A 10179-nucleotide genomic window follows, 5' to 3' on the forward strand; every position below is an offset into this window, starting at 1 on the left:
TATGCCTTCTAGATATTTTGTTAGGTTTATGTATATTTTATCTTTTTGGTGCTAACGTAAATGGTATTGTGTTTTTAATTTCAAATATCAATTGTTCATTTTGGGTATATAGGAAAACAATTGACTTTTATTAAGCCTGTATCCTGTGACTTTACTACAATCACTTAATAGTGCCAGAAAATTCTTTACTGAAATGGATTGTGAGAGTAGCTAATTCATAGTGGTAGTATGTTTGATTTTGAATGCTGTAGAGTGGAAGAGCATGTCTGGGTTGATGCAGGACCCACAGCTCATAGTGACCAATCACAGATGGCTATACTTGAGCCAGACACACAAAAACACAAGAAGTTATTCATGAGGGAAGACCTAGCATGCAGACTCGCCCAAAGCCACTGTAAAGTGTGTTTACCCTGTCGACGAAAAGACTCAAACTCTGTAAAATATGTGAAGAGATTTATTCTGAACCAAATATGAGTGACCAATGGCAGTGACACAGCACGCAGGAGATACTAAGAACCGGTGCCCAAGGTATGTGTCAGATGTCCATTGATTCGGTTCTGAAAGGCGGGACAACTGAAGTGGGGGCTTCCAGGTCATAGGTAGATAAGAGACAAAAGGTTGCATTCTCTTGGATCTTTGATCAGCTTTTCACTGAATACATAATTTACATGTGAGAGGGGATAGAATAATCTGCCTAATGAAACAACAGGGCAGAGGAAGCAATCAGATATCCTTTTGTCTCAGGCGAGCAGAGGGAGGACATTGAGTTCTGTGTGTCCTTTGTCATCCTGCACCTGTGAAGATAAGCTATCAATTTACGTTGCCAGGGTGAAATTCAACAGAACTTTTTTTTTTTTGAGACGCCCAGGCTGTGCAGTGGCGTGATCTCGGCTCACTGCAACCTCTGCCTCCCGGGTTCAAGCGACTTTCCAGCCTCAGCCTCCAAGTATCTGGGATTACAGGCGCGCATCACCATGCCCAGCTAATTTTTGTATTTTCAGTAGAGACGGGGTTTTACCATGTTGGTCAGGCTGGTCTCGGACTCCTGACCTCGTGATCCGCCCACCTCGGCCTCTCAAAGTGCTGGGATTATGGGTGTGAGCCACCGCGCCCAGCCTAGAACATTTAAGGTAAAGGTCTTGAGGCCACAAGGTATTTTCTTGGGCGCAAATTGTGAGGGAGGCCTGTAGCCTTTTTTTTGTTTTGTTTTGTTTTGTTTTGTTTTTTTGAGACGGAGTCTCGCTCTGTCGCCCAGGCTGGAGTACAGTGGCCGGATCTCAGCTCACTGCAAGCTCCGCCTCCCGGGTTTACGCCATTCTCCTGCCTCAGCCTCCGAGTAGCTGGGACTACAGGCGCCCGCCACCTCGCCCGGCTAGTTTTTTGTATTTTTTAGTAGAGACGGGGTTTCACCGTGTTAGCCAGGATGGTCTCGATCTCCTGACCTCGTGATCCACCCGTCTCGGCCTCCCAAAGTGCTGGGATTACAGGCTTGAGCCACCGCGCCCGGCCTTTTTTTTTTTTTTCTTTAAATCTTTGTAGCTATCTTACTTGGGAATAAAATGTGAAGCAGGTTTGCCTAACACTCCTTGGCTTAATGATTTTGGAGTCCCGAGATTTATTTTTCTTTCACAACCCTAAGTACGGGACTGTGTAACGTATGCCAAGAGGAGCACCCCTGATGAAGCAGCTGATATGATGGACTGCCTTTATGGTGCCTGTGATATTCACCTACTGAATATGCCCATTACCCAGGCCATATTCAGCTATGGTTAAGGGGTCTTTTTGCATAGGCACCTCATGTAATCTTACAGCTGCAAAATACAGCAATAGTCCCAAAAACCTCATTGAATTTGCTGCCTCAGCTTCCCTTCAGGGATCCCACAGCTGCTAATGAAAACATTAAGTCAACGCGAAAATGAGGAGAAACCTAGGGAAGAGTCAAGTCTACCAGCAAAGTGGAAATCTCTCAGTAGCTATTAAGAAATGGGATGGCTGGGCGCAGTGGCTCATGCCTGTAATCCCAGCACTTTGGGAGGCTGAGGTGGGCAGTCACAAGGTCAGGAGTTCAAGACAGCATGGTTAATATGGTGAACCCGCATCTCTACTAAAAAATACAAAATACAAAAAAATTAGCGGGCGTGGTGGCGGGTGCCTGTAGTCCCAGCTACTCGGGAGGCTGAGGCAGGAGAATTGCTTGAACCCGGGAGGCAGAGGTTGCAGTGAGCCGAGATCGCACCACTGCACTCCAGCCTGGGTGACAGGGAGAGACTCAGTCTCAAAAAAAAAAAAAAAAGAAAGAGAAAAAAAAGAAAAAAGAAATGGGATGGCTGGGCTTTGGTGGCTCATGCCTGTAATCCCAGCACTTTGGGAGGCCCAGGCAGGCAGATCACCTGAGGTCAGGAGTTCGAGACCAGCCTGGCCAACATATAGTGAAACCCTGTCTCTACTAAAAAATACAAATTAGCTGGGCATGGTGGCACATGCCTGTAGTCCCAGCACTTGGGAGGCTGAGGCAGGAGAACGCTTGAACCTGGGAAGCAGAGGTTGCAGTGAGCCAAGATCACACACTGCACTCCAGCCTGGGTGACACAGCGAGACTCCGTGTCTCAAAAAAAAAAAAAAAAAAAAAAGGGGGATGAATAAAATGGAAACATGATGATGTTGAAACAGAAGTCTTAAAACAGCACCATCAAGGTTGGGTGGGCCAAAGGGATCCTCCTTAGTCCCCAAACATTAAAGGGTCCTTAACAAGTTGATTCCATTTATCACAGTGTGGAGGAATTTAAAAAAGCTGGAAAGGCAAAGATTACCATGGGAACTCCGCCATCAACTGCCTGGGGCATTAGTCAGGCAGATTGGTCGAGATTGGCCGGCTGGCGCTGTGGCTCACGCCTGTAATCCCAGCACTTTGGGAGGCCAAGGCGGGCGGATCACAAGGTCAGGAGATGGAGACCATCCTGGCTAACATGGTGAAACCCTGTCTCTACTGAAAATAGAAAAACTAGCCGGGCGGATCACAAGGTCAGGAGATGGAGACCATCCTGGCTAACATGGTGAAACCCTGTCTCTACTGAAAATAGAAAAACTAGCCGGGCGTGGTGGTGGCGCCTGTAGTCCCAGCTACTCAGGAGGCTGAGGCAGGAGAATGGCATGAACCGGGAGGCGAAGCTTGCAGTGAGCGAGATCGTGCCACTGCACTCCAGCCTGGCGACAGAGCCAGACTCTGTCTCAAAAAAAAAAAAAAAAAAAAAATATGGCCAAGGTCAGTCCGGGAGCTGTGGTTCAGGCCTGTAACCAGCACTTGGGAGGTGAGACAGGTGGATCGCTTGAGCCCAGGAATTCAAAACCAGCCTGGGCAACATAGCAAAATCCCATCTCTACCAAAAAAAAAAAAAAAAAAAAAATTAGCTGAGCATGGTGGTGCACGCCTGTAATTCCAGCTGTTGTGAAGCTGAGGTAGGAGAATCACTTGAGCTGGGGAGGTCAAACCTGCAGTAAGCCATGATCACACCACTGCACTCCAGCCTATGGGCAGAGCGAGACTCTGTCTCAGAAAAAAAAAAAATAATAATAATAAAATAAAACAAAATAAAATAAAATAAAAAAGACCAAGGGCAAAGGTTCTTTGGCTCCACCCCGGGATGGGGACCCAAAGCTTTATGCACATAAAATGGGTGGCGAAGAGAAGTCTCTGGGTAAGATGGGAGGAAAAGAGAACTTTCTGGGACTCCTTTACATGGAAGCCTCATATATGGAGGTACCAAAATCCATTAGTGAAACTGTAACACGGGCTACAACTAGATTGGGAGAATATAGAAATGTAACAGTTGATAGGATTAAGGTATACATTGGGTGAAAATTGGAATGTGTTTATTTTGTTTTTGTGTTTTTTTTTTTTTTTTTTTTTTTGTTTGAGACGGAGTCTTGCTCTGCCACCCAGGCTGGAGTGCAGTGGCCAGATCTCAGCTCACTGCAAGCTCCGCCTCCGGGTTTACGCCATTCTCCTGCCTCAGCCTCCCGAGTAGCTGGGAATACAGGCGCCCGCCTCGCCGGCTAGTTTTTTAAGTAGAGACAGGGTTTCACCGTATTAGCCAGGATGGTCTCGATATCCTGACCTCGTGATCCGCCCTCTCGGCCTCCCAAAGTGCTGGGATTACAGGCTTGAGCCACCGCGCCCGGCCGGAATGTGTTTAAACAGACTTTGTGGCTGGGTGCGGTGGCTCACCCCTGTAATCCCACCACTTTGGGAGGCCGAGGCAGGTGGATCACTTGAGGTCAGGAGTTCGAGACCAGCCTGCCTAACATGGTGAAACCCTGTTTCTACTGAAAATAAAAAAAAAAAAAAATTAGCTTGGTGTGGTGACATGTGCCCATAGTCCCAGCTTCTTGGGAGGCTGAGGCAGGAGAATCGCTTGAGCCTGGGAGGGGGAGGCTGCAGTCAGCGAGATCGCGCCACTGCACTCCAGCCTAGGCGACAGAGCGAGACTCAGTCTCAAATAATAAATAAATAATAAATAGATAAATAGGTTTTTTTTTTTGAGACGGAGTCTCGCTCTGCACCAGGTGGAGTGCTGTGGCGGATCTCAGCTCACTGCAAGCTCCGCCTCGGGTTCACGCCATTCTCCTGCCTCAGCCTGCCGAGTAGCTGGGACTACGGGCGCCGCCACGTCACCCGGCTAGTTTTGTAGTTTTAAGTAGAGACGGGGTTTCACCGTGTTAGCCAGGATGGTCTCGATCTCCTGACCTCGTGATCCACCCGTCTCGGCCTCCCAAAGTTCTGGGATTACAGGCTTGAGCCACCGCGCCCGGCCTAATAAATAGTTTTTTTTAAAAAATAAAAACAAACAGGTTTTACCTGAATGTTTAATGGGAATGGATGTTATGACTGACAGGGAACACTTCCTCTAACTAGTATTGTGAACACTCAAACCTGTTGATGAAATCCCAATGGAGTAATGTAAGGGTTGATGGGATTAAGTGAAAGTTTGGAAAATTTAAAGATTTGAACAGCTTAATTTGAAAAGGTTGCATCTCTTTTACCTCATATATTATGGAGATTTAAATTGTATGACTGTGGAATGTTTCCCCTCTCTAGTATTGTAAATCCACCCTTCAAGCAGTATTACTTGGACGTGCTAAATGGAAACCAATAAGATTGCCCAAGCCTACGAAGTATAGAATAGAACCTGGGGTGCCGGCACAGACAGATTATCTGTACAATAGCCCTTTGTGGAACAGAGACCGGCGTTTATGGCAACAGCCTAAGAGCGCCTCCTAGTGGTAATCTGGGACTTTGGACTAGAGAATTTCCAGTTGAGCTTGGATTAGACATTAATTGAAAGTGCCCTTATGATTGAAGGACATAAAATAATTTTGAAACCTAAAATATCCATGATGTCTTGGGTGATAGTGTAAAGCTCCAATAGGAGTGCAGTGCCCAGAGGGGTTCCATAATTACATGGAAATGGTTCGTACAAGAATATGCTGCCAGGGGAGTGCAGAGTTAGCAGTTTTCACAACCAGGTAGACTCTTTTCCGCCAGGACTGATGAAGGAGGAGTTGGTCAGTTCTATCATCGATTGGACAATGCTCTAGCTCTCAACTGACCAACAAAAAGATGCTTGGTTTGTGGATGGCAGTTCCAAGGCTAATGGACTGAGTCGTGTTTGGACGTCCCAATAGCATCCATTATAGCAACAGGATCCAATTTAGGATTATGTTTAGCATTTACTTGTCATCACTTTAGTGTTATTCAGTTGAGAAGGGTCCTTCTTTGCCTTTCATAACTCTTTGAAGATTTAATTAAATAATAGTATTAAGTATTTACAAATGTAATTCTTCTCATAACAAACTCTTGAGTGCTAGCTCTGTTCAGGTGCTGCCCCTAAGCGATTCCGTGTGTGGTGTGTTTGTGGTGTGTGTTGGTGTGTGTGTTTGAGATAGAGTCTTCTCATGTTGTCTAGGCTGGAGTGAGGTGGCGTGATCTTGGCTCACTGCAACCTCCACTTCTCAGGTTCAAGCCGTTCTCCTGCTTCAGCCTCCTGAGTAGCTGGGATTACAGGTGCACACCACCACGCCCAGATAAATTTTGTATTTTTAGTAGAGACGGATTTCACCATGTTGGCCAGGATGGTTTCAAACTCCTGACCTCAGGTGATCCACCTGCCTCAGTCTCCCAAAATGCTGGGATTACAGGTGTGAGCCACTGCACCTGGCCTTGATTCCACATATGAATTCACCCAAATTTCACAGATGACAAGACTGAGGCTCAGAGGAAGGCAGTAACTTAGCCAGAGGAACAGCACAAGCATGAGTCAGAGCCAAGATTCGAACCCAGGCAGCGTGGCTCCCACCACCATGTTCTTACTTGTTCTCTTCTGTTCCAGAGATTTCCCTCCTACCCGACCTTGTTCTCGACACTCTCTGGTTACTACTGCGTAGCCACAGTCTAAAGCAGTTACACAACCATCCTAGGTGAGCTATGCATTTTTAAAAATTACTTTGATTTTGAGATCAGTATCAATTCCCAGGCAATTGTAGGAATAATACGAGAGATCCTATGTGCACTTTATCCAGTTTCCTCCAATGGTGACACCTTCCAGAACAACATCCCAACATCACAACAAGGATGTGGCCATTGACACAACCCCGGGATGTCTCCTGCTGCCATTTCACAACCAGACCTGCTACCCTTATGCGGCCATCTATCCCCTCCAGGTTCCTAACCCCGACACTAATCTGTTCTCTATCTCTAGAATGTTATCATTTCATGACTGTTATATAAATGAAATTATACAGTATGTGACTTCTTTTTTGAGATGGAGTCTTGCTCTGTCGCCAGGTTGGAGTGCAGTGGTGCGATCTCGGCTTGCTGCAACCTTTGCCTCCCAGGTTCAAGCAATTCTCCTGCCTCAGCCTCCCAAGTAGCTGGGACCAGAGGCGTGCACCATCACACCGGGCTAATTTTTGTATTTTTAGTAGAGGTGGAGTTTCACCATGTTGGCCAGGCTGGTCTTGAACTCCGGACCTCAAGTGGTCCGCCCATAATCCCAGAGTGCTGGGATTATAGGCGTGAGCCACCCGCGCGGCTCCCAATCTGCCCTTTATTTATTTTTTATTTATTTGCTTGTTGCCTTTGTTTCCTGTGTATTTTAGGATGCTTCTAGGTATAAAGAAATATTAGAATAAAAGGAAGAAAAAAAGAAGAAAATATCAATACAAGTTTTAGAAAGTAGGCATGCGTGTCAACAATCCTACTGAACTTACCAAACAAGAAAAAACTTTGCAGTCTTTTTTTTTTTTTTTTGAGATGGAGTCTCACTCTGTCACCCAGACTGGAGTGCAGTGGCATGATCTTGGCTCACTGCAACCTCTGTTCAAGCAATTTCGTCCCTCAACCTTCCAAGTACTGGACTACAGGTGTGCACCACCATGCCCTGCAATTTTTTTTTTTTTTTTTTTTTGAGTTGAGTTTCGCTCTTCTTGCCCAGGCTGGCAACAAGTGGGGCAATCTCAGCTCACTGCAACCTCCGCCTCCCGGATTCAAGTGATTCTCCTCCTCAGCCTCCCGAGTAGCCTGGGATTACAGGCATGCACCATGATGCCCAGCTAGTTTTGTATTTTTAGTAAGATGGGGTCTCTCCATGTTGGTCAGGCTAGTCTTGAACTCCCGACCTCAGGTGATCTGCCCACCTCGACCTTCCAAAGTGCTGGGATTACAGGCATAAGCCACCGTGCCCAGCCTGATTTTGTATTTTTAGTAGATGGGATTTCACCATGTTGGTCAGGGTGGTCTTGAACCCTGAGCTCAAGTGATTCACCCACCCCAGCTTCCCAAAGTGCTGGGAGTACAGGCGTGAGCCACCATGCCTGGTCCGAAGTCTTGCTTAATCTGTATATTCTAGGAAGACACAGCAGAGCAGGAGCTGCAATCAAGAATTACAATGCCTCAGTAGGCATGGTGGCTCACACTTGTAATCCCAGCACTTTGGGAGGCAGGTGGTCTCAGGAGTTCGAGACCAGCCTGGCCAATGTAAAAACCCCCATCTCTACTAAAAATACAAAAATTAGCCAGGCGTGGTGGCGCATGATAGAACCCCCATCTCTACTAAAAATACAAAATTAGCCAGGCGTGGTAGCGCATGTGTGCAATCCCACTACTTGGAAGGCTGAGGCAGGAGAATCACCTGAACCCAGGAGGCAGAGTTTGCAGTGAGCTGAGATTGTGCCACTGCACTCCAGCCGGGTGACAGAGCAAGACTCTGTCTCAAAAAAAAAAAAAAAAAAAAAAAAATTAAAATACTTATACAGAGAAATCAATAATTCCTTTATAGTGGAGAGTTCCGATACTTAATTTTTTATTACCTTATTATTATTATTCTTAGAGACAGCATCTTGCTTCATCTCCCAGGTTGGAGTGCAGTGGCACAATCATAGCTCATTGCAGCCTCGAACTGCTGCACTCAAATGATCCTCCCACCTAAGCCTCCTGAGTAGCAGGGACTGCAGGTGCTTGTTATCACGTCCAGCTAATTTTTTTTAATTTTTAGTAGAGATGAGGTCTGTGTTGCCCAGGCTGGTCCTGAACTCTCCTGAGCTCAAGTCATCCTCCTGCCTCAGCCTCCCAAACTGCTGGGATTCTAGGCCTGACCACTGTGCCTGGCTATGTTTTTTTTTTTTTTTTTTTTTCTTTTTTTTTTTCAGTCAGAGTCTTCCACCTGAGTCTCCCAAATAGCTGGGACCACAGGTGCACACCAACATGCCTGGCTAATTTTTTAATTTTTATTTTTGTAGAGTCAGAATCTCACTATGTTGTCCAGGCTGGTCTCGAACTCCTGGCCTCAAGCACTCCTCCTGCCTCAGCCTCCTGAGTTGATGGGATTACAGGTGTGAACCACTGCATGCGGCAGTTGCTAATACTTGAGTATCAGGAAATCTTCTGGGGTGTGCTCAGAGCACGGGGCCTGAAGAATGCTTCCTCTGTTTACAACACACCCAATGGGAATCTGGGGTCATTGTGATGAGGGGCACAAAACTTGTGACCTCTCCCTGAACAATGCCCCACATGTGAAAAAAAAAGAAATCTTTGTTAAATCTTCATGTCGGCCAGGCGCGGTGGCTCAAGCCTGTAATCCCAGCACTTTGGGAGGCCGAGACGGGCGGATCACGAGGTCAGGAGATCGAGACCATCCTGGCTAACTGGGAAAACCCGTCTCTACTAAAAAAATACAAAAAACTAGCCGGGCGAGGTGGCGGGTGCCTGTAATCCCAGCTACTCGGGAGGCTGAGGCAGGAAATGGTGTAAACCCGGGAGGCGGAGCTGCAGTGAGCTGAGATCCGGCCACTGCACTCCAGCCTGGGCGACAGAGCGAGACTCCGTCTCAAAAAAAAAAAAAAAAAAAAAAAAAAAATCTTCATGTGGATGATGAAAACAATATTTTCTTTCTTTTTTTTTTTTCGAGACGGAGTCTTGCTCTGTCGCCCAGGCTGGAGTGCAGTGGCCGGATCTCAGCTCACTGCAAGCTCCGCCTCCCGGTTCACGCGATTCTCCTGCCTCAGCCTCCCGAGTATCTGGGACTACAGGCCCCGCCCCCTCGCCCGGCTAGTTTTTTGTATTTTTAGTAGAGACGGGGTTTCACCGTGTTACCCAGGATGGTCTTGATCTCCTGACCTCGTGACCGCCCGTCTCGGCCTCCCAAAGTGCTGGGATTACAGGCTTGAGCCACCGCGCCCGGCCTTTCTTTTCTTTTTCTATTTTTTTTTTTTTTTTGAGCTGGAGTCTTGCTCTTTTGTCCAGGCTGGAGTGCAGCGGTGCAATCTCAGCTCACTGCAACCTCCACCTCCCAGGTTCAAGCAGTTCTCTTGCCTCAGCCTCTCAGGTAGCTGGGATTACAGGTGTGCACCACCATGCCTGTCTAATTTTGTATTTTTAGTAAGACACAGGGATTTACCATGTTGGCCAGGCTGGTCTCGACTCCTGACCTCAAGAGATCCATCCCCCTCAGCCTCCCAAAGTGCTGGGACTACAGGTGTGAACCACCACCCGGCCGGAAACATATTTTCTTTTTTTTTTTTTTTTTTTTTTTGAGACGGAGTCTCGCTCTTGCCCGGGCTGGAGTGCAGTGGCCGGATCTCAGCTCACTGCAAGCTCGCCTCCCGGGTTCACGCCATTCTCCCCCC

At 47.1% G+C, this 10179-nt stretch overlaps 1 non-coding gene across 1 annotated transcript; it reads left to right on the forward strand.

Moving 5' to 3' along the window:
* The first annotated feature begins 8940 nt into the window (after positions 1-8940).
* On the forward strand, positions 8941-9068 carry LOC117078669. The gene has a single exon (XR_004435104.1). It is a non-coding gene; the product is annotated as a small nucleolar RNA SNORA11 (small nucleolar RNA).
* The last annotated feature ends 1111 nt before the right edge of the window (positions 9069-10179 follow it).

This window comes from Trachypithecus francoisi, unplaced genomic scaffold (assembly GCF_009764315.1).
Source record: "Trachypithecus francoisi isolate TF-2019V2 unplaced genomic scaffold, Tfra_2.0 Lachesis_group6, whole genome shotgun sequence".
Lineage (NCBI taxonomy): Eukaryota > Metazoa > Chordata > Mammalia > Primates > Cercopithecidae > Trachypithecus > Trachypithecus francoisi.